This window comes from Lithobates pipiens, unplaced genomic scaffold (genome assembly GCF_037356315.1).
Source record: "Lithobates pipiens isolate NorthernLeopardFrog02 unplaced genomic scaffold, aLitPip1_a1.2 Scaffold_8, whole genome shotgun sequence".
NCBI lineage: Eukaryota > Metazoa > Chordata > Amphibia > Anura > Ranidae > Lithobates > Lithobates pipiens.
In genome coordinates this window covers 486,900,914-486,924,676 of record NW_027507903.1, presented here as the reverse complement: position 1 = coordinate 486,924,676, position 23,763 = coordinate 486,900,914, and positions in this window count along the sequence as shown.

Here is a 23,763-nt window from a genome sequence, read left to right as displayed (position 1 = left end):
GGCATGGAGATTGGGGAGGCGGCGTCCATGCGCCCCTTATGGACCAGTCACCACTGGAACAGAGGGAATGTGATTACTTATAAAAAAGGGGAAAAGGGTATTTCAATTTTTTTTTATATCTATACACAAATGTTTTGCCTTTCATTTCTATTTTAAATGGAATGGGCTGTTCTACAAGGTGATCGTTTACAATCACTTTAAAAGAGAAGTAAGGGTTTCTTTTTTTTTTCAGATTTATACTTACCTAGGTGGATGCAACATAGGTCCAATGCTGCATCTGTGCCCCGGCGCCTCTATACTGAGAACCAATCGATCGAACACCGCCGCTCACTCGGTTTTCAGAGCTCCGTGAGCAGATAACTGCAGATGAGTCACAGCTCTCTGCTCATCTCCCTCCTCACTCATTGGAGTGATGAGCATCTGTCTCAGGCTCTCAGCAACTCGCTAAGAGGCTGAGCCAGGTGTCAGTCCAGGCACCTGGCGGAGTCAAACTTTATTGTCGGGAGGACGCGGTGCCTGGACTGATTCCAGTGACATCAGCAGAGAACAGATTTCAGCCAGCTCTCTCCGCTGAAAGCGGGTCATAGGAGTGCAAAATGAATTGCACTCCTGTGATCCATAGAAGAAGCCCAACCAAACGAGCTTTGGCTTGACTTCTCCTTTAAGGCAGGAAAAGTGATATTTTTAGGTATGATTCTGAAAGGCCACTTTAGCAGGACTAAAGGTTTTTTGTATTTGTGTAAAAAAAAAAAAATGAATACGTCTGCCCACCCCCATTGATTACTAGTTAGCATACAATAAAATCAGAGCTCAGATACAGAGTGGTTCCCTTCATTACACTCTGTGCCCACATTCCAGTGCACAGGAACTTCTACAAGCTCCATAGTGATCAATGGGAGAGTTCACCTCTCCCAAATCAGCATCGCTAAATGCCTAGACTGACATGATGTCATCAGTCTGCTGCAAGCAGGAGGAAGATTTCTTCAGTCTTCTCACCCCCCAGGGATCAGAATGCAACATTGTACCTTTGTGCACAAGGTGAGAGGCTGCAACAGGGGCAGATCAGTGTCATTTGTAAACTTTAGGCCCCTTTCACATGGGGCAGAATCCATCCATGCGGATCCGCCTGCAGTGAATCTCTCCGCTGATCGTATCAGGTGACGGCAGCCAGGGGCGTAGCTATAGGGGGCACAAGAGTTGCAATCGCGACCCGGCCCCAGGCTGCAGGGGGCCCGTGTGCGGCTCCCCTGTAAGGTTTGTCTACACTTGTGTGAGCCAGAGCCGGAGTCGGGGGCAGAGCTGGGAGGTGGAGCTAGCGGTCCTGGGTACGTAAGACTGCTTGCCTCTCCGCTTGACCTTTGACTGGATAGGAGGGCCGATGGGGCAGCATATAGGAGAACCGATCTCCTCTATTCTACTCTTGTCTCCTGCAGGTTTTTCAGCGGCTGCAGGAGCAGGATCGGTTCTCCTATATGCCTCCCCGCCTATCCAGCGAAGAGTCAAGAGGCAAGCAGTAATCCGTACCTGGGACCACCAGCTGCGCCTCCCAGCTCTGGCCCCCCGACTCTGGCTCCTGCTTCCTGCCTCAGTGCTATTGCGGAAAGGTAGGAGCAATGCTCCCTGCCCCAAGGCTGCTCCTGGTAAGCATCAAACTCTCTGTCACAGAAGAGCAAGTATAGTGTTCCAGTTGTGCTGCTGACTGTCACTCTGTTCCCTCCCATACTGCTCCCCTCCGGTCATGCTGCCCCCCATACTGCCCTCCACTACCCCCTTCCATCATGCTGTCCCTCCATACTGCCCTCCACTACCGCCCTCCCATCATGCTGTCCCTCCATACTGCCCTCCACTACCGCCCTCCCATCATGCTGTCCCCCATACTGCTCTGCACTGCCCCCCTCCCATCAAAAATTGTAAAAAAAAAAAAACTATTAAAAAACAAAATTGTAAAATAAAATAAAAATGGTAAAAAAGAATAAAAAAATAAAATGACAAAAAATAAAAACTGCTGACCATGTCCACTGCCCTACTGACCCTGTCCAGTGCCCTACTGACCCCATCCATTGCCCTACTGACCCCGTGCAAATGCTCTATAGACCACCTCCACTGCCCTACTGACCACGTCCACTGCCCTACGGACCATGTCCACTGCCCTACTGACTACGTCCACTGCTCTGACCACGTCTGACCACGTCCACTACGCTACTGACCAGGTCCACTGCCCTACTAACCACGTCCACTGCTCTGACAACATCCACTGCCCTACTGACCACATCCACTGCTCTACTGATCATGTCTACTGACCTACTGACCACATCTACTGCTCTATTGACCACGTCCACTGCTCTACTGACCATGTCCACTACCCTACTGACCACATCCACTGCCCTATTGACCATGTCCACTGATGGAACTACCAGAGTTGCAACCATGCCACCATTATGGGGCTCAAGACTGAAGAACTGCGCAACAAGCCTCTCAGATCCTCTCGAACTCCCTGTCCCAGTCTGTCCGATCAGCCCCTACCCTGTCCACCTTTAGGAGATCCCTGAAAACTTTATTCAGGGAAGCCTATCCCACACCCACCTAACAACTGTCCCCAAGCCATCCCCATCAAATCATTCTCTGCAGCTATTACCTTTTGTACCACCACCCCTCCCTTTAGAATGTAAGCTCTACAAGTAGGGCCCTCCTGTACCTTTTGTATTGAACTTTACTGTAATTGTGCTATTCCCCCCCCCCCCCCCCCCATACATTGTAAAGCGCTCCGTAAACTGTTGGCGCTATATAAATCGTGTATAATAATAATAATAGCATGTGAAAAGGATCCGCTGTGTGACCGTAAAGGGCCGTGGGATCAATGGGAAGGGCTTTGGGCTCGGAGGGAATGGCCCAGGTCGGAGGTCGGGGGGCCTTTCATGGTTTCTTGAATCAGGGCCCTGAAGATTATAGTTATACTTCTGACATATGTCCGCTGACATCCGCCTCCCCAAAAAGAACAATGGGTGGTCCAATCGGGTCCACCTGAAAAATGTACATCGCCGGTGTCAAAGGGGCCTTACAGGCACCAGGATTTACACACTGTCATCTCTCAGCCAAAATCTCAGTCCTGAAAGTAGATAGTGACTCTGGATAATGCTTGAACAAAGATAGTGCCATCCTTCTAGAGAGAATATAGATGGAGGAATTGTCAGGGGACTACTGTGATCTCTGCGAGATGTTGTAAATACCTGGAAGTCTTACACTGACACATTACTTAAAGAGGAGTTCCGACAACAAACCCCCCCCCCCAACCAAAAAATTTAAAGTCAGCAGCTACAAATACTGTAACTGTTGACTTTTAATATTGTGTCACTTACCTGTCCAGGGATCCCGATTCTCCGATCGGCTCTCGGGTGCTTCCACCGCCATTCGTGTTAAGGGAAACTGGCAATGAAGCCTTTCGGCTTCACAACCGGTTCCCTACTGCACATGCACGAAGCGCAATGCACTTCCTAACTGGCCCGGCAGCGGAGGAGAGAGGTGGGGTGCCAGACTTCCAAGAAATCTCAAGGTCTTCTGGAAGTGGTGACGGGTACCTGTCAAAAACAAGTACCCACTCCCCCTCTGAAAAAGTGCCAAATGTGACACCAGAGGGGAGGAGGAGTCAGATAAGCGGAGCTTCCACTTTTGGGCGGAGCTCCACTTTAACATGCTGCACCTAACATGGAATATACATCAGATGACAGGTCCACTTTGAGAGCTGTACTGTGCATTTTCCATCCCTGGCACAGCACAGCGCCGTATTTTGATCCAGAGGGTTCATTTAGTTATGAGATTTACGGTTACCAAAGACGGCGGAGAGGAGATATAAATAGCGAGCAATGCAGAAGCCAGATCTTCCGATAACTCGTTGAGGGGGAGGGGAATCGTAATAAAATATTTGGGATCAGTAAATATTTGGCAGGCCTGATAATGACAACAATTGTTCTGTATGGTAGTCAGAGGGATACATCTTAAATAGGAAAGGCCAGAGAGGTTGATAGAGGATAGAGATGACGCACGGACATTTCTCATTATCGCAGCGAGCGATCAGTGCGGGGAAATTGAGCAGAAATTATTTTATTGTTGTGTGCGCCGTGTCCTCCATGCTGAGCATATTAAAGGTAATTCCTGTGATATAATAATAATAATAATGTCGCATTTCACCCATTCTTGTTACTGAAAGCTGAACTCCTGCCTTCCCTTCAGGCTTACACAGTTGTACAGGCTCCTCTCCTCTACTAAAATTACTTTGAGTTCACTGCACACTGTGAGCTTTTCATACACAGTCTGTCTTATTTTATGACTGGAGGACCTCCAGCATCATCCAGCTCTTTCCTCCCCTGCTTAGCTGTCCCTGGCCCACTCCTTTTATTAATTGGACGTCCCCTTCTTTCAATCATTGAGGCTCAGCATCATACAGTTGTGCTCATAAGTTTACATACCCTGTCAGAATTTATAATTTCTTGGCCATTTTTCAGAGAATATGAATGATAACAAAAAACTTTTCTTTCACTCATGGTTAGTGTTTGGTTGAGACCATTTATTATCAGTCAACTGTGTTTATTCTTTTTAAGTCATAATCACAACAGAAACTACCCAAATGACACTGTTTAAAAGTTTACATACCCCAGTTCTTAATACTGTGTATTGCCCCTTTAACATCAATGACAGGTTGAAGTCTTTTGTGGTATTTGTGGATGATGTTTTTTGTGCATTCATCTTGCCAACAATTTTGACCAAATTTCCTGTGCCTTTGTAGCTCACACATCCCCAAAACATCAGCGATCCACCTCCGTACCTTTCATCATAGGCCGTATTGACTCCTCTCCAAATGTAGTGTTTATGGTTGTGGCCAAAAAGCAAAATTTTGGTCGCATCACTCCAAATAACTTTGTGCCAGAAGGTGTGAGGGTTGTCTCTGTGCTGTTTGGTATATGTTTTGGCATTTGTGTAGTAATGGCTTTCTTCTGTTGACTCGACTATGCAGCCCATCTTTCTTCAAGTGCTTCCTTATTGTGCATCTTGAAGCAGCCACACCACATGTTTTCAGACAGTCTCGTATATCACCTGAAGTTATTTGTGGGTTTTTATTTGCATCCTGAACAATTTTCCTGGCAGTTGTGGCTGAAATTTTAGTTGGTCTACCTAACCGTGGTTTCGTTTCAACAGAACCCCTCATTTCCCCCCTTCTTGATTAGAGTTAGAACACTGCTGATTGGTATTCTCAATTCCTTGGATAGCTTTTTATATCCATACCTCTTTACTGTTTTATATAGTTCAACTACCTTTTCCTGCAGATCCTTTGATAATTCTTTTGCTTTCCCCATGGCTCAGAATCCAGAAACATCAGTGCAGCACTGGATGAAAGATGCAAGGGTCTGCCAGGAGTCCAGAAACTCATTGACCTTTTACACACACACACTAATTACAAGCAAACAGATCACTCACAGGTGTGGATGGTTACATTTAATAGCCATTCCAACCCCTTTGTGTCAACTTGTGTGCATGTTATCAGGCCAAAATCTCCAGGGTATGTAAACTTTTGATAAGATACATTTGGGTACTTTCTGTTGTGATTATGATTTAAAAAGAGTAAACACAGTTGATTGATAATAAATGGCTTCAGCCAAACACTAACCATGAGTGAAAGAAATATTTTTGTGTTATTCATATTCTATGAAAAATGTAAACTTATGGGCACAACTGTATGTGGGCATTACCTAAGGGAGGTCTATATGAAAATATAGCCTGTCTAGGAGGAACGCCCACTCCTCCAGACTGATATCCACCTATCACAGTGTTTCAGTATTTGCGTAGCTTCTTCCAAGAGACAATCCACTGCTTGCATCAGGGCTGAGCGGTCTTGAAACCTATGTACATCACTCTATGTACATCACCACTGCCCCTCCCAATAGCTATAATCTGCGCCTCTCTTCGGGAAAGCCCCCCGACCAAGTTTTCAAAGGTCGGCTTTGGCTGACCTATAAAAATAAGTTCTGCGGTGCCTTCTGGCTAGGCAGACCATGGAAACCCTTTGTCCCTGTCAGGTGCCTTGCGCCCTGGGGGATCAGGGTAGAGGTCCTACTCCTTTGGGGGGTGGACTAACAGTGGTTGTGTATAACCTACAAAACCTGGCTGATCCTGCCTGGCTATACACTCCCCCCTGTAAACTGACCACGGTTAATCATAGCTGCTGAGACCCGACACTGTGGTCAGTTTACATGCCTCGATCATCCACAGCTCTCCTCTCCCCTGTCCTCTCCCCCCTCCCTTCCCTGCCTGTCTGCTCCGTCCACTCCCCAGCCCTCCCCTTCTGCTGCTATCATAATACAGTGACTGCTACAATCCCATCTGTTATAGTAAATAATGTCACAGTGGATGTGTTTAGTTTTTTTTAAATGCCATTATGTCGGCCCCGCTCGCTTTGCTGTCAGATTGAGAGGGGGAAAAAGGCTACTGGTCAGGTGAGCGCCAATTATTTAATATAGCAGAGGGGATTGCAGCAATGTCATTGAGTGGCTTAGCAACCACTTTAAGTGCATTTTTTAGTGTGCGTTTCACATGCATGTTTTTTGTTAATTTAATTGTTTTTCTGTTTCAGGTTTTTGCACCAGACTTTAAAAAAACTGTTAAACTTCAGCTTTAAGGGTCACTTTATTTTTTTACTGTCTGCGTGCCAATATCTATCCTAGACACAAAGCATGAAATGACAGAAAGCGAGAGAAATCCCCTTATTTGTCACCAGAACAGGTGTCCCCATTAGAAGATTTTTCTTAATTTCCTTGTACTGGTGACAGTGGTAAAATTGCGGGCAGACAGTATGCGTTTAGGGCTGTGCATTCAACCCCACAAACCTGTCAAAGTCAGAAATCCAAAGGACACACAGTCTACACGAATATTTTACCTGCCAAGTGATTTGCTATACAGAGTACATTTTTATATGTATGTAATCCTACCACTCCTGTTGTGCTTTAAGGAGGGTGACAACACTTTTCAGACCATTTAAATCTATACAATGCGTGTCACTGCCCCGCCTCCTAATTGCCCTCAGGGCATACTAATAAACAGCTCATTGGATATGGCGACCATGAGCGGTCTCTCCCCAATGAGGAGAGAGAGTCCCCGGAGAGCTGAGGCTCTCGGGTACAGTGTTGGAGAAAGATCGGGCTCAGGTAAGTATTAAGGGGGGGGGGGGGGGATTGCTGCACATAGAATGCATAAAGGTAAAAAAACCTTGAGCCTTTAGAACTACTTTAACCACTTGCTTACTGGGCACTTAAACCCCCCTCAGTCCCAGACCAATTTTCAGCTTTCAGCGCTGATGCACTTTGAATGACAATTGCGCGGGCATACAACACTGTACCCAAATGAAATTTTTATCATTTTTTTCCCACAAATAGAGCTTTCTTTTGGTGGTATTTAGTTACAGCTCGGAGTTTTATTTTTTGCTAAACAAACAAAAAAAGATGCAAAAAAAAAAAAATCAGGTTTTAATAGTTTGTTATAAATTTTTGCAAACGGGTCATTTTTCTCCTTCATTGAAGTGCGCTGATTAGGCGGCACTGATGGCTGCATTGGTGGGCACTGATGGGCTGCATTGGTGGGCACTGATAGGCTGCATTGGTGGGCACTGATAGGCTGCACTGGTGGGCACTGATAGGCATAGTTAAGGCGGCACTAATAGGCACAGATAAGGCGGCACCGATGGGCACAGATAAGGCGGCACTGATGGGCAAAGATGGGCACAGATAAGATGGCATGGATGGGTGGCACGGATAAGTGGCACGGATGGGTGGCACGGATGGGCACTGATAGGTACCACTGATAGATGGGACTGATGGGCACTGATAGGTGGCACTGATAGGTGGCTCTGATAGGTGGCACTGCTGGGCACTGATGGGCGGCACTGCTGGGCACTGATGGGCGGCACTGCTGGGCACTGATGGGCGGCACTGGGGTGCAGCACCTTTGAGGCACATTGTGGGCACTGTGGGTGGCACTGTTGGTGGCACTGCTGGATGGCACTGTGGGTGGCACTGTGGGTGGCACTGTGGGCACTATGGGCACTGCTGGGTGGCACTGATGGGGGGCACTTACTTTTATTCAGGATGGCACTGCGGTGGGCAGGTGGGCACTGGCAGGGGGCAGGTGGTCAGCTGTATTGCTGGCCGTGATCGGGACTGATGTCCCGATCACGGCCGCCGGTGATCGGCTTTTTTTTTCTCTCCTCGCGCTGTCAGCGCGAGGAGGAATAATAGCCGATTACCGGCTCCGTTCTATCACATGATCAGCTGTCATTGGCTGACAGCTGATCACGTGATAAGGGGTCGGGATCGACCCCTTACACGGATCGGTGATCAGGCGAGTCTCACGGACTCGCCGATCACAGAGCGCGCCGCACGCGCCCCTCAGGGCGCGCGCAGGCCGCTCGTACCCGGGACGACGTCAATAGACGTAGTCCCGGAAAAGTAGATCCGCGCTAATGCCGTCATTTAGCAATAGTGCGGATCCCAAGTGGTTAACCACTTTCAGACCGGACCATTTTGCTGGTCAATGACCAGAGGTCTTTTTACAATGTGGCACTGCGCTGCTTTAACTGGTAATTGCGCGGTCATGCAATGTTGTACCCAAACAAAATTTGCGTCCTTTTCTTCCCACAAATAGAGCTTTCTTTTGATGGTATTTGATTGCCTCTGCGATTTTTATTTTTTGCGATATAAATGTAAAAAGACCGCAAATTTTGAAAAAAAATGATATTTTCTACTTTTTGTTATTAGAAAAATCCAATAAACTCAATTTTAGTCATACATTTAGCCCAAAATGTATTCAGCCACATGTCTTTGGTAAAAAAAAAGTCAATAACTGTATATTTATTGGTTTGCGCAAAAGTTGTCACATCTACAAACTAAGGTACGTTTTCTGGAATTTACGCAGCTTTTAGTTTACGACTGCCTATCTCATTTCTTGAGGTGCTAAAATGGCAGGGCAGTACAAAACCCCCCCAAATGACCCCATTTTGGAAAGTAGACCCCCTAAGGAAATTGATAAGTGGCATGTTGAGCCCATTGAATATTTTATTTTTTTGCCTCAAGCGATTGAATAATGACAAAAAAAAAAATTTTTTTTTTTTTTACACAAAGTTGTCACTAAATGATATATTGCTCACACATGCTATGGGCATATGTGAAATGACACCCCAAAATAAATTCTGCTGCTTCTCCTGAGTACGGGGATACCACATATGTGGGACTTTTTGGGAGCCCCGAAAACCAAGCACCGCCTTCAGGCTTTCTAAGGGCGTAAATTTTTGATTTCACTTCTCACTACCTATTACAGTTTTGAAGGCCATAAAATGCCAAGATGGCACAAAACCCCCACAAATTACCCCATTTTAGAAAGTAGACACCCCAAGCTATTTGCTGAGAGGCATGTTGAGTCCATGGAATATTTTATATTTTGCCACAAGTTGTGGGAAAATTACAAACTTTTTTATTTTATTTCTTTTTTTCACAAAGTTGTCACTAAATGATATATTGCTCACGCATGCCATAGGCATATGTGAAATGACACCCCAAAATAAATTCTGCTGCTTCTCCTGAGTACGGAGATACCACATATGTGGGACTTTTTGGGAGCCTAGCCGCGTACGGGGCCCCGAAAACCAAGCACCGCCTTCAGGCTTTCTAAGGGCGTTACAGTTTTGAAGGCCATAAAATGCCAAGATGGCACAAACCCCCCCAAATGACCCCATTTTGGAAAGTAGACACCCCTAAATTTAGGGGTACACTAGTGAGACTAGGTAATAAATGGCGGGTGCCCTGAAACTATAAAAAAATAACTAACCAACCAGCGTCACCTGTAACAGTTATATGGTGATGACTGGTGAAAGGGTTAACTAGGGGGCAATCAGGGGGCTTTATGCGGTAGTATATGGGGGTCCCTGGCGCTATAAAAAGCTGCGGCGAACCTAAATACCTACCTGCCTAACTAGCGTCACCTGTGACACTAATACAGCGATCAGAAAAACGATCGCTTATTAGGCTGGGTTCACACTGGAGCGATGCGGGAACGCCACGAATCCGCGGCGGGTTCCCGCATCGCATGTCTCCCGGGGGCAGTTCACACTGCCCTATGCGAACTGCTGGGAGTGTCAGTGAAATGTTAATGACACCCCCAGATCAGTTCGCATATCGCAGTGCGATCTGCAAACTCGGATCGCATGGTGTGAACACCCATGCGATCCGATTCTGCTGCGGACCAAAAAAAGGGTCCCGTGCGAGTTTGCGGCGGGTGCGACGCGAATTCAGCCATACTATCTGTATGGCTGAACTCGAATCGCACAGAGATCGGATGTGATTTGCACTGCAGTGCGGTGCGAATCACATCCGTTCTCATAAACCGCTGCAATGTGAACCCAGCCTTAGTGACACTGGCGACGGGGGGTGATCACGGGGTTAAACCTTTATTGGGGGGGTTAGGGGGGTACCTTAGAACTAAAGGGGGCTAACCCTAACTGCCCTAACAGTTATTACAGTCACAAATGACACCCGCCGGGTGATCAGGGGGTTAAACCTTTATTAGGTAATAAATGGCGGGTGCCCTGAAACTATAAAAAAATAACTAACCAACCAGCGTCACCTGTAACAGTTATATGGTGATCACTGGTGAAAGGGTTAACTAGGGGGCAATCAGGGGGCTTTATGCGGTAGTATATGGGGGTCCCTGGCGCTATAAAAAGCTGGGGCGAACCTAAATACCTACCTGCCTAACTAGCGTCACCTGTCACACTAATACAGCGATCAGAAAAACGATCGCTTATTAGGCTGGGTTCACACTGGAGCGATGCGGGAACGCCACAAATCCGCGGCGGGTTCCCGCATCGCATCCCTCCCGGCGGCAGTTCACACTGCCCTATGCGAACTGCTGGGAGTGTCAGTGAAATGTTAATGACACCCCCAGATCAGTTCGCAGATCGCAGTGCGATCTGCAAACTCGGATCGCATGGTGTGAACACCCATGCGATCCGATTCTGCTGCGGACCAAAAAAAGGGTCCCGTGCGAATTTGCGGCGGGTGCGGCGCGAATTCAGTATGGCTGAACTCGAATCGCACAGAGATCGGATGTGATTTGCACTGCAGTGCGGTGCGAATCACATCCGTTCTCATAAACTGCTGCAATGTGAACCCAGCCTTAGTGACACTGGCGACGGGGGGTGATCACGGGGTTAAACCTTTATTGGGGGGGTTAGGGGGGTACCCTAGAGCTAAAGGGGGCTAACCCTAACTGCCCTAACAGTTATTACAGTCACAAATGACACCAATGCAAAAAAAAAAAAGAGGAAGTGATGTCACGCCTCACTTCCATTCGTCAGGAGCGATCGAGAGGGGGTGGCCATGAATGAATGGCCGCCCCCTCATCCCGGATCGCTTCTGAAACGATAACCGACCGCCGCTGGCACCGGGGGGGGGGGGGGGCCCGATTGGGCCCCCCACCCGCGGGAAGGCAGGGACGTACATGTACGCCCATATGCCTACCCGTGCCATTCTGTCGACGTACATCGTCGTGCGGCGGTCGGCAAGTGGTTAAAGAATCTGCTACTGATGGCTTGGTGCCAGATACCACAGCATACCTTCCGAGGTCTAGTGGAGTCCATGCCACAACAGGTTAGGGCTTTTTTGGCCATAAAAGGGGCTGTTTTAATGGCAAAAGGGGGACCTACTCGCTATTAGGTAGGTGCTCATAAACGTATGGCTGATTGGTGTATATATAGGCTGAGATTTAAAAAAATGAAGGACGCACAGCATATAAGCCAATATAGGTGCTCCCATGCACAATGCACATGCATGATTGTTTTGTCTCTGAGCCAACATCTCAGTCCAGGAAGCACATGTTGACCTTAGATGATGCCTGAACAAACGTGGCTCCATCATTTTGGAAAGAAAAGCAGATAAAGGCATTGTGAGGGGAGCGCTACTATCTCTCCAAAAGTAGTAAATACCTGGAAGTGTTGCACTGACACATTACTTAACATTAGGGATGAGCTCAGGCGTGTTCGCATGCTCCACATGCAGAGCCCGCCAGGAAGTCGGCGCAGTGCTGTGCTAATCACAGGCAGTGATACATTGCCCGATCTCTGCAGCCGCACATCAGGAAATGTCTGTGATTAGCGCAGCGCTGCGCCGACTTCCTGGCAGGCTCTGCCCATGGAGCATGCGAACACGCCGGAGCTCATGCTTACTTAACATGTATGTAGCATGATAACATACTGTATGTCTGATTTGTATCTAAACCCAAGAACAAACATGTAATATATTGCAGCTTACCAGTTTTTAGTTGTTGTGGCTGTATTAGTTTTCTTTTCTCAGTTTTTTGTTCTTTAATATCACCTGATGATCAATCCAATAACACACTTTTTGTCCCAGGGTGACACTGTTCAGTTTATATACCGTATCTATGGATGAGCAAAGTTGTCACCCTAGGGCAGGACTACCCCCATAACATAGCTACGTGAGGTTCTGTAATCCTAATGCCAGCCATAGATGGAGCAATTTTCTTTCTTGCAACCTTGGCTGGAAAACACAGTGATTACTGCTAGCAGTTATAATAGCCACTAGCAATAATTGCATGTAAAATCTGACAGGCTGGTTGATTTAAGTTGATTGATCAATCAACTTGAGTACATTCAGCCTGTCAATATATGGTTTGAATTTCAGCTGGTCCCTGCTGAACCTAGATTCGAACCGTCTATGGCCGGCTTTAGAGCTAACTGGTAAGAATGTGGCACAGGCAGTAAGCACAGGAAGTTATACGTTTGAAAAAATTCTGGCAGGATCAACAAGTATTGTTTATTTTTATTTTTTTCATTTATTGAAAAGATATATAGCCCCCGGTCCTAAACTGAGGCTATCATGTAAATTTAGTTTTTGGCTTGGTTGTTGGCTGCTCAGATTGATTGTACAGTGTACAGTGGTGTGAAAAAGTGTTTGCCCCCTTCCTCATTTCCTGTTACTTTGCATGTTTGTCACACTTGAGTGTTTCGGAACATCAAACCAATTTAAACAATAGTCAAGGACAACACAAGTAAACACAAAATGCAATTTGTAAATGAAGGTGTTTATTATTAAAGGTGAAAAAAAATCCAAACCATCATGGCCCTGTGTGAAAAAGTGATTGCCCCCTAAACCTAATAACTGGTTGGGCCACCCTTAGCAGCAACAACTGCAACCAAGCGTTTGCGATAACGTGCAATGAGGCTTTTACAGCGTCCTGGAGGAATTTTGGCCCACTCATCTTTGCAGAATTGTCCTAATTCAGTTACATTAGAGGGTTTTCGAGCATGAACGGCCTTTTTAAGGTCACACCACAACATCTCAATAGGATTCAGGTCAGGACTTTGGCTAGGCCACTCCAAAGTCTTCATTTTGTTTTTCTTCAGCCATTCGGTGGTGGACTTGCTGGTGTGTTTAGGATCATTGTCCTGCTGCAGAACCCAAGTTCGTTTCAGCTTGAGTACACGAACAGATGGTCGGACATTCTCCTTCAGGATCTCTTGGTAGACAGCAGAATTCATAGTTCCTTTTATCACGGCAAGTCTTCCAGGTCCTGAAGCAGCAAAACAGCCCCAGACCATCACACTACCACCACCATATTTTACTGTTGGTATAATGTTCTTTTTATGAAATGCAGTGTTCCTTCTACGCCAGATATACTTGGACACACACCTTCCAAAGAGTTCCACTTTTGTCTCATCGGTCCACAGAATGTTGTCCCAAAAGTCTTGGGGATCATCAAGATGTGTTGTGGAGAAATTGAGATGAGCTTTGATGTTCTTTTTGCTCAGCAGTGGTTTTCTCCTTGGAACTCTGCCATGCATGCCATTTTTGCCCAGTCTTTTCCTGATGGTGGAGGCATGAACGCTGACCTTAACTGAGGCAAGTGAGGCCTGCAGTTCCTTGGGCGTTGTTGTGGGGTCTTTTGTGACCTCTTGGATGAGTCGTCGCTGCACTCTTGGGGTAATTTTGGGCAGCCGGCCACTCCTGGGAAGGTTCACCACTGTTCCATGTCTTCGCCATTTGTGGATAATGGCTCTCACTGTGGTTCGCTGGATTCCCAAAGCTTTGGAAATGGCTTTATAACCCTTTCCAGACTGATAGATCTCAATTACTTTCTTTCTCAATTGTTCCTGAACTTCTTTGGGTCTCGGCATGATGTGTAGCTTTTAAGGATCTTCTGGTGGACCTTACTGTGTCAAGCAGCTCCTATTTAAGTGATGCCTTGATTGTGAACAGGTGTGGCAATAATCAGGCCTGGGTGTGGCTAGAGAAATTGAACTCAGGTGTGGACAACCACAGTTATAGTATGTTTTAACAAGGGGGCAATCACTTTTTCACACAGGGCCATGATGGATTGGATTTTTTTTCACCTTTAATAATAAACACCTTCATTTACAAATTGCATTTTGTGTTTACTTGTGTTGTCCTTGACTATTGTTTAAATTGGTTTGATGTTCCGAAACACTTAAGTGTGACAAACATGCAAAGGAACAGGAAATGAGGAAGGGGGCAAACACTTTTTCACACCACTGTATGTGGTCTTTCCCTAATCTCAGTTAGGTTGTTCATTTCTCACTGTTGCCAGTAGGTGTCATTGGTACTATAGGCCAGTATGAGATAGTACAACTAGGATTGAGTTATGAATATTTAGTCTTCTTCCAGTCAGTCCAGTAGGAGGTTTTTGGACACTGGTGCATTCTGGGAGAGGATATTTATTTGGGCTGGGCCATGCGCTTGCTCTCTTGCCTCAGGCCCTCCTGGCCTGAGGACCTGCTGCTGAAGTAATCTCTGCTTCTAGGCCCAGAAGCCTGTCTGGGGCCTACTAATTCTGAGGTGGTCCTTAGTAAGGATGAGCCGAACACCCCCCCCCGTTCGGTTCGCACCAGAACCTGCGAACAGACCTAAACTTTGTGTGAATTTTAGAACCCTATTAAAGTCTATGGGACTTGAACATTCAAAATCAAAAGTGCTCATTTTAAAGGCTAATATGCAAGTTATTGTCCTAAAAAGTGTTTGGGGACCTGGGTCCTGCCCCAGGGGACATGTATCAATGCAAAAAAAAGTTTTAAAAACGTCTGTTTTTTCGGGAGCAGTGATTTTAATAATGCTTCAAGTAAAACAATAAAAGTGTAATGTTCCTTTAAATGTCGTACCTGGGGGGTGTCTATAGTATGCCTGTAAAGGGGCGCATGTTTCCCGTGCTTAGAACTGTCCCTGCAAAAAGTGTCATTTATGTAGGAAAAAAAGTAATTTAAAATCACTTGCGGCTATAATGAATTGTCGGCTCCCCGTAATACAGAGAACAGTCATTGAAAGTTATTGATAAAAAAAAAAAAAAAAAAAATTCAATTACCAGGCCCTTCAGGTCTGGTATGGATATTAAGGGGAACCCCGCGTCAATTTAAAAAAAAATGATGTGGGGTTCCCCCTAAATTGGTATGGATTTTAAGGGGAACTCCACGCCAAATAAAAAAAAAATCTGAGCACGCAACCTGGCAGGCCGCAGGAAAAGAGGGGGGACGAGAGAGCGTCCCCCCCTCTTGAACCGTACCAGGCCACATGCCCTTAACATTGGGAGAATGCTTTGGGGGTCTGTGACCCCTCAAAGCACCTTGTCCCCATGTTGATGAGGACAAGGGCCTCATCCCCACAACCCTGACCGGTGATTGTGGGGGTCTGCATGCGGGGGGCTTATCAGAATCTGTAACGCAGGTTTCCGTTACATCAGAGGGGGGCGGGGAATGAATGGGAGAGTGGCAGTTCTAAAGTGAGATGCAGCATTGCTAGTGGGAGTGAGAAATCAAGCATCAATTGAATGAGGAGCAGAAGATGCTCAGGGAGAAGCCAAGGGAGAATGGAAACAGTGCAGGGGGGTAGAGTCATGCAAAATGAAAGTGCCGATAGAGGGGGACAGCTGGTGGTGGTGAGAGGCCAAAGGTGCAGAGGAAGGGGGAAAGATGCAGAGGGGATGGCTGTTATAGGGGGTATCCCAATGAGATTAGGTCTGAATAATGTGTCAGGTGGACTGAAACCCGGACACATGATTTAAAACCCAAACTGCCTGGGTGAATCCAGGTGGAAACCCTAATTGATGGGCACTTGTGAGGCTATTTTTGTAAGTTAATTCTGCATAAAACATAAACAAGTGTCATTTCATGGGATAATTTATGAGGGCGTGATTAGGGGCAGAATTAGGGGCGGGCAAGATAGGGGGTTGGGTGGGGCAACTGGTGGCGAGTAACCCTTGAGGCCTGGCTAGTAGCTCAGGACTTGAAATTTCGAGCCCTGTATTACACTTTACACACTATAGACACTTCAATTACAATAATACATGACCTGCGTAGCCCAATGTCCCCTTTCCTGTTAAACCCCATAACACCTCTGCCCCTTATCAACCTTTTAATAATAATGAGACCACACCTTTTCTTTGGAGTAAACTGGCCACAACAGCCTTTTATTAACACACCGAAATTTTAACTCACTCCAAAGATCTGTATATAAATATATAAATATATAAATATATATATAAACCATAAACAACATTTAAACCAAAGTCCAGTCTGGTGATCTCTGACGGTGACCCACTTTTATAACCATCTAGTATGTATATCTAAAAACTTCTGCGCTCTATGGAAAAATGGAAAGTAACTAGTAGAAAAAAGCAGCAATCACTAAATGAGTTGTCTCTCACTACTGGAAAATAAAAATAAAAATTGTGATGCGCTAATTTCAAACCATAAAATAATCGTAGTAAGCCACAAATATGCAATTAAAAAATACAAAGTGCAACTGTGCATAAATTAGTCAAATAATGCTTCTGTGCATACATAAAAGTGATAGCTAGTGCATAAACCATAAGGTGACTCTATGTGCAAACAAACGCAAATTTGTCATAAAGACCAAAATACATACATATATAAAGTGTGTAAACTTATTGCAAAATGTATATAGTGAAGCAAAGACAAGTTCGGGGTATACGTTTAAGTGATAGCTAGTGCAAGGACCATAAAGTGACTAAATGTGCAAAAAACGCAAATTTGTCATATAAAACCTAAAAAACGAAAACATATAAAGAGTGGATATACTTAAAAAGTGTATAAAATGAAGCAAAACCAGGTACTAAAATAACAAACAAATATAAAATGTTCAATTCAAGTGACCAGCGTGATTGAAGATAAAATGTCCCATACACAGTCAGATCATGCAATTCGGTAAATGCACTAAGTAAAACGTGCAACGTGCTGGGCAATCAATCCATCCGTGATGATCCGTGCAATAGAGTGCAAATAATATGCAATTACCTCACTGCTGTGAGTAAACAGCAATATAAATGATGATCACCAGGATGATTGCAGAAAACGGCTGGGTAACACAATCTTTAGGAGACTTCTCTAACTTCCTCGTGAATGGCAGGTAAACTCAAAGGAATAGATTAAAGGAGACCGCCATAGTGTAGTATTTAAAACATCTAAGTTTTATTAAACAAGTTTTAAAACTACTCACAAACGAAGCTGATATAAACACATCAGACAGACAGCATTAGAGTAAAACCGGATATGGACGTCACTTCCGGGTTCCTACGCGTTACGTCTTGGAGACTTCAACTGGGAACTGAGATCCCAGTTGAAGTCTCCAAGACGTAACGCGTAGGAACCCGGAAGTGACGTCCATATCCGGTTTTACTCTAATGCTGTCTGTCTGATGTGTTTATATCAGCTTCGTTTGTGAGTAGTTTTAAAACTTGTTTAATAAAACTTAGATGTTTTAAATACTACACTATGGCGGTCTCCTTTAATCTATTCCTTTGAGTTTACCTGCCATTCACGAGGAAGTTAGAGAAGTCTCCTAAAGATTGTGTTACCCAGCCGTTTTCTGCAATCATCCTGGTGATCATCATTTATATTGCTGTTTACTCACAGCAGTGAGGTAATTGCATATTATTTGCACTCTATTGCACGGATCATCACGGATGGATTGATTGCCCAGCACGTTGCACGTTTTACTTAGTGCATTTACCGAATTGCATGATCTGACTGTGTATGGGACATTTTATCTTCAATCACGCTGGTCACTTGAATTGAACATTTTATATTTGTTTGTTATTTTAGTACCTGGTTTTGCTTCATTTTATACACTTTTTAAGTATATCCACTCTTTATATGTTTTCGTTTTTTAGGTTTTATATGACAAATTTGCGTTTTTTGCACATTTAGTCACTTTATGGTCCTTGCACTAGCTATCACTTAAACGTATACCCCGAACTTGTCTTTGCTTCACTATATACATTTTGCAATAAGTTTACACACTTTATATATGTATGTATTTTGGTCTTTATGACAAATTTGCATTTGTTTGCACATAGAGTCACCTTATGGTTTATGCACTAGCTATCACTTTTATGTATGCACAGAAGCATTATTTGACTAATTTATGCACAGTTGCACTTTGTATTTTTTAATTGCATATTTGTGGCTTACTACGATTATTTTATGGTTTGAAATTAGCGCATCACAATTTTTATTTTTATTTCACTTTTATAACCAAAAACCAACCTCACTGCGGTACCATTAACATAACCAGGCCTCCAGCTGTGACCGCCCGGAGACAACCAATTCCTGCAGTGCAAAACACCCAGTATTCCGTCCAACGTTCGGGAATACCCCGGAGGGGCCCCCTATTACTGATGAGCCCCCCACCCCTTTTAGATCACCTCCATTTTACCGCCACCGTCAAAGACCACCAGAAAGATAACGCTGCAGCCCCCAATAGGGCCGTTTTCACTGCTGTGACGACCAATCCTCTGTTCCTGAAAGAAAGAAAGAAAAACACCGACCAGCCAGCTACCAATAACCTGAATGCTCAAATAACCCCACATTAGGGAGGGAGGGTGGGAAAGCTGCCTCCTCCTGTGATCTCTCCTCGTGTACTGGCCCCGTCTAAGCTCCGCCCCCTTTTTATATGGCTCCGCCCCCCTCGCTTCTCTCAGTTCATTCAGACTCCTTTTCTTCCATTGGCTCCTGGGCACCAGGTCATGCCCGCCCCTCATTACCCCTCCCCTTGGGGGTCGGATCATTCCGTGGCTCCCTTGACCTGCGTAGCCCAATGTCCCGTTTCCTGTTAAACCCCATAACACCTCTGCCCCTTATCAACCTTTTAATAATAATGAGACCACACCTTTTCTTTGGAGTAAACTGGCCACAACAGCCTTTTATTAACACACCGAAATTTTAACTCACTCCAAAGATCTGTATATAAATATATAAATATATAAATATATATATAAACCATAAACAACATTTAAACCAAAGTCCAGTCTGGTGATCTCTGACGGTGACCCACTTTTATAACCAAAAACCAACCTCACTGCGGTACCATTAACATAACCAGGCCTCCAGCTGTGACCGCCCGGAGACAACCAATTCCTGCAGTGCAAAACACCCAGTATTCCGTCCAACGTTCGGGAATACCCCGGAGGGGCCCCCTATTACTGATGAGCCCCCCACCCCTTTTAGATCACCTCCATTTTACCGCCACCGTCAAAGACCACCAGAAAGATAACGCCACAGCCTGAAAGGGTGACCCCCCTTACCCTTGAGGGCAACCCCACACCCTCAAAGCAGTTTGAATGCCCCCTTGCAAACCCAGGGACCATAAGTCGATGCCGACATCCGTGAGATGTACGCCATCCCGTCTTAAATACAAGCCCACATTAGACTCCAGCTCCCTGTGTCTAATCACCAACCCTCCATTCTTGACCACGAACCTTCCCACCACCTTATTCACCCTGATCCGTGTTTTCTGGATACTGGCCACCGATCTGGCCCCTCTCCACTTTGTCCGGGCCACAATGTCGGACCAGAGCAAAATCGTGTTCGGGAACCTCTCTCGGAGCCGCAGAAAATCCGCCTTTATGTCCACGAGCAGGTCCCGGACCTTACGCAACCCCAGGTCGTTCCCCCCAGCATGGAGCACCAACACATCCGGGGGCCTGTCTAGAAGCACATACCTGTCCACCACACCCATCACCCCGTCCCACTGCATGCCCGGGATTCCCAACCAATGCAACTCCGCTGCTCTCCTGGAAATCCCCAGCTGCCTCCCATCCGGTCTCATGTCACCTCTCCTGGCCCCCCAACATACATAAGAATGTCCCACGATCCAAACGAGGCGTGGTGCACCTCCATCTGAAACGAAAAACCACACACACGTACACTGAAACGGTGAGAAAAACAAAACAAAGCAAAAAACACATCAACCACCCAACCGTGCCATCCCACCAGACACCAATCCCTCTGGAACCAAGTTGTCGAGTTACCCTTTTTTTTTGTTTTTTTTTTTTTAATATATTTATTGAGCTGTCATCCACTTCCTGTGTGGGGAACCCCCACTCCAAACCAACCACCCCACCGCTATCACCCTACCACCAACTGCGGCCTAACGTAGGACCTGAACCTACGCGACTCCCATCGACCTATCTTGCGCACCGATGCTTCGTCCAACCCGCACCTGGCCGCTTCTGTGGCCGCCCCGATGCGGAAGGAGTGTGAAGCATACTCCGCCTCTACTAAACCTTGATTCCGCAAACACCGCCGAAAAACCGACACAAACTGGAACCGTGACAAGAAAGACCCATCCTCGTGCATAAGGAACGGGCCCTCCCAGCCCGGCCTGACCCCCCGATACCCCTGAACAGCAGCAACCGGGCAAACCGGGGACCCAGGTAACTGAAACAACGAAACCTCCACCCCCCGACCCCCCTGGTCAGTTTTCGATCTTCGGATAAGCAAACAAACCTTATCCCGTGTCACCTGCACGTCCTGATCCAACAGCCCTCCCGGCATTTTTTTGGACGGGCTGACCAACTCACCCACCCTAAACGCCCCGTAAAACGCTAACGAAAAAGCCGTAGTAAACAGTCGCACCTCAAAACTAGACTTACAAACCGACCCCAATTCCGCGCATATGGCCACCAAAAGGTTGAACGTCACCGGACGCCGTCCGTCCCCCCGCTTAATCCGTTTACGGAAACCCCGCAGCATCTGCCGCACCCAAAAGTCTTTTGTCCAATCCTCCGAACCCAACAGTTTAAAAAGAAATGACAAACCTGCCATTTTCTTGTCAATCGCGGCCGCTGAGCGCCCGCCCTCCATATTCCGGACCACAAAATACAGCACCAATAAACGCCAGTCACCCGCATCCCCGTCCGAGGACACCTCCTCCACCAACCCTTGCCATTCCCGCCATACCCTTTCGTATGCTGACCAGGTAGACCCACTCACAGACCGCCGTATCCATCCCGCGGCGATTCCAAGGGCAGCGCCCACATCCACTCTGGGCAAGGGAGTCCGTCCACCGCCGCTCCAGGCGCCAGTTCCCTGAACTTGTCCCACTGGAAACGAGACAGTGAGTCAGCCAAGGAATTCTCCACCCCTGGGATGTGCACGGCATAAATGAACACGTTTAAATGCAGGCACCGAAAGACCAAATGACGCAAAACTCGAATAACCGGGGGGGAAGATGCCGACATGCGATTCACCACCTGCACCACCCCCATGTTATCACAGTTAATGCGCAATTTCAAATCCCTGCACCTCTCCCCCCACAGCTCCAGTGCGAGCACTATCGGGAAGAGTTCCAATAGCACCAAATTGCCCAGGAAACCTGCCTCCTTCCAGGAGCTCGGCCACGGTGCCGCGCTCCATTCACCCCGAAAAAACGCACCATAACCCGTTGACCCGGCCGCGTCGGTGACCAACTCCAGATCGAAATTGCTCACCGGCCCGGCCATCCAGACTGCCCGTCCATTGTAAGAGGACAGGAAGTCATGCCACGCGCTCAAATCGTCCCTGTGTTCCTTTGTCAATCGAATGAAGTGCGTCGGTGCTTTTGCCCCGGCCGTCGCAGCCGACAGCCGTCGGCAAAACACCCTCCCCATAGGGATAATCCGGCACGCAAAATTCAGTTTTCCGAGCAATGACTGTAAGCTCTTCAACTGCACTTTCCGGCGACCCTGAACCTCCCGGATCTCCCTCTGCAGGCCCTCCAGTTTGTCCAACGGCAGCCTGCATTCCATGGCCTCCGAATCGATCACTATGCCCAAAAAACTCAACACCTGCACAGGACCCTCCGTTTTTTCAGCCGCCAAAGGCACCCCGAAAATGCTCGCGATGTGCTGCAACGTGGAAAGAAGAATCGCACACACAGACGAAGCCCGGGGGCCAATGCAGAGAAAATCGTCCAAATAATGAATGATCGATTCGAGGCCAGAGACATCCCTCACCACCCATTCCAAGAACGAGCTAAACTGTTCGAACACCGCACACGAAACGGAGCAGCCCATGGGCAAACACTTGTCCACGTAAAACTGCTCCCTCCAATGACAACCCAACAGTGGAAAACTGTCCGGGTGCACCGGAAGCAACCGGAACGCCGACTCGACGTCCGCCTTCGCCATAAGCGCCCCCCGGCCGTACTTCCGCACCCACCGGACCGCCGCGTCAAATGACGTATAAGACACCGTGCAGAACTCCGGATCAATGAAGTCGTTGACCGAACCCCCCTTCGGGAAGGACAAGTGGTGAATGAGCCGAAACTTGTTCGGCTCCTTCTTGGGGACAACCCCCAGTGGAGACACCACAAGACACCCCCAAGGTTTTTCCTCAAAAGGACCCCCCATGCGACCCAGCGCAACCTCTTTGCCCAACTTGTCATCCACTACCGACGGATGCAGTAGGGCCGACTTGAGGTTCCGCGCCAACGGCGGCACCACCTGCAGGTCACAAGGAATCCGGAAACCCACGCGGAACCCCTCCGCCAGCAGGCGCGCCGCCTCCCCGTCCGGGTACTTATTTAGGAAAGGAAGCATCCTTTCCACCTTCACCGGCGTCCTCCCTCTTGTTAGAAGCGTCGCCGGCACGTTTCCCTTTCTTAAAGCACCGAGACAGCGCGTGGGCCCCCCCGCAACCCGAACATTCGTGCTTGAATCTGCAGGCACCCCCGAACTTGCACGCACCCTCGTTGAACTGCCAGCAAACTCCCCACTTCTTTCCGGCCGACAGTCCTGAGGAGGTTGTACCCCCGGCCCCCCCCTGAAAAAACGAAGGCTGGGCCCGGGCCGAGGACATCAGCCGCATCCAGAGGCTGATGTCCTTGTGATCCCACCGCAGTTCCTGACGCACCGCCTTTCGCTGCCGGAACTGTTCATCATACCGCAGCCACGCAACACCCCCGTACACCCTGTGGGCCTCCCCGATGGCGTCCATGTAGCAAAACAACGCCGAGCAGTGCTCGGGGTTCTTTTCCCCAATGACGCTCGCCAATATCGCGAATGCCTGCAACCAATTTGCAAACGTTCGCGGTATCAACCGGTAACGCCTCTTTTCCTCGTCATCCTTCTTGGTGTCATTAGGTTTGACCCGATCCAAATTGAACTTTTCTAATGGGAGCAGCGAGAATATCTCCACGTACTCACCTTTTGTAATCTTCTCCCGGACCTCCGGCTTCAAGTGCGCTCCCAGCGGGCCCTCGAAGCAGACGTACACCTCGCACCGTGCCGCATCCCCAATTCTGACCACGTCCGACCGACCTGCCGCCACCTCCGCGACCTTGTCGCCACCGGCCCCCCCACTCGATGCCGGCCCCTCCACCCCGGATACCGCGGGTTCCACCACCGCCGCCGGCACGGCCGCAG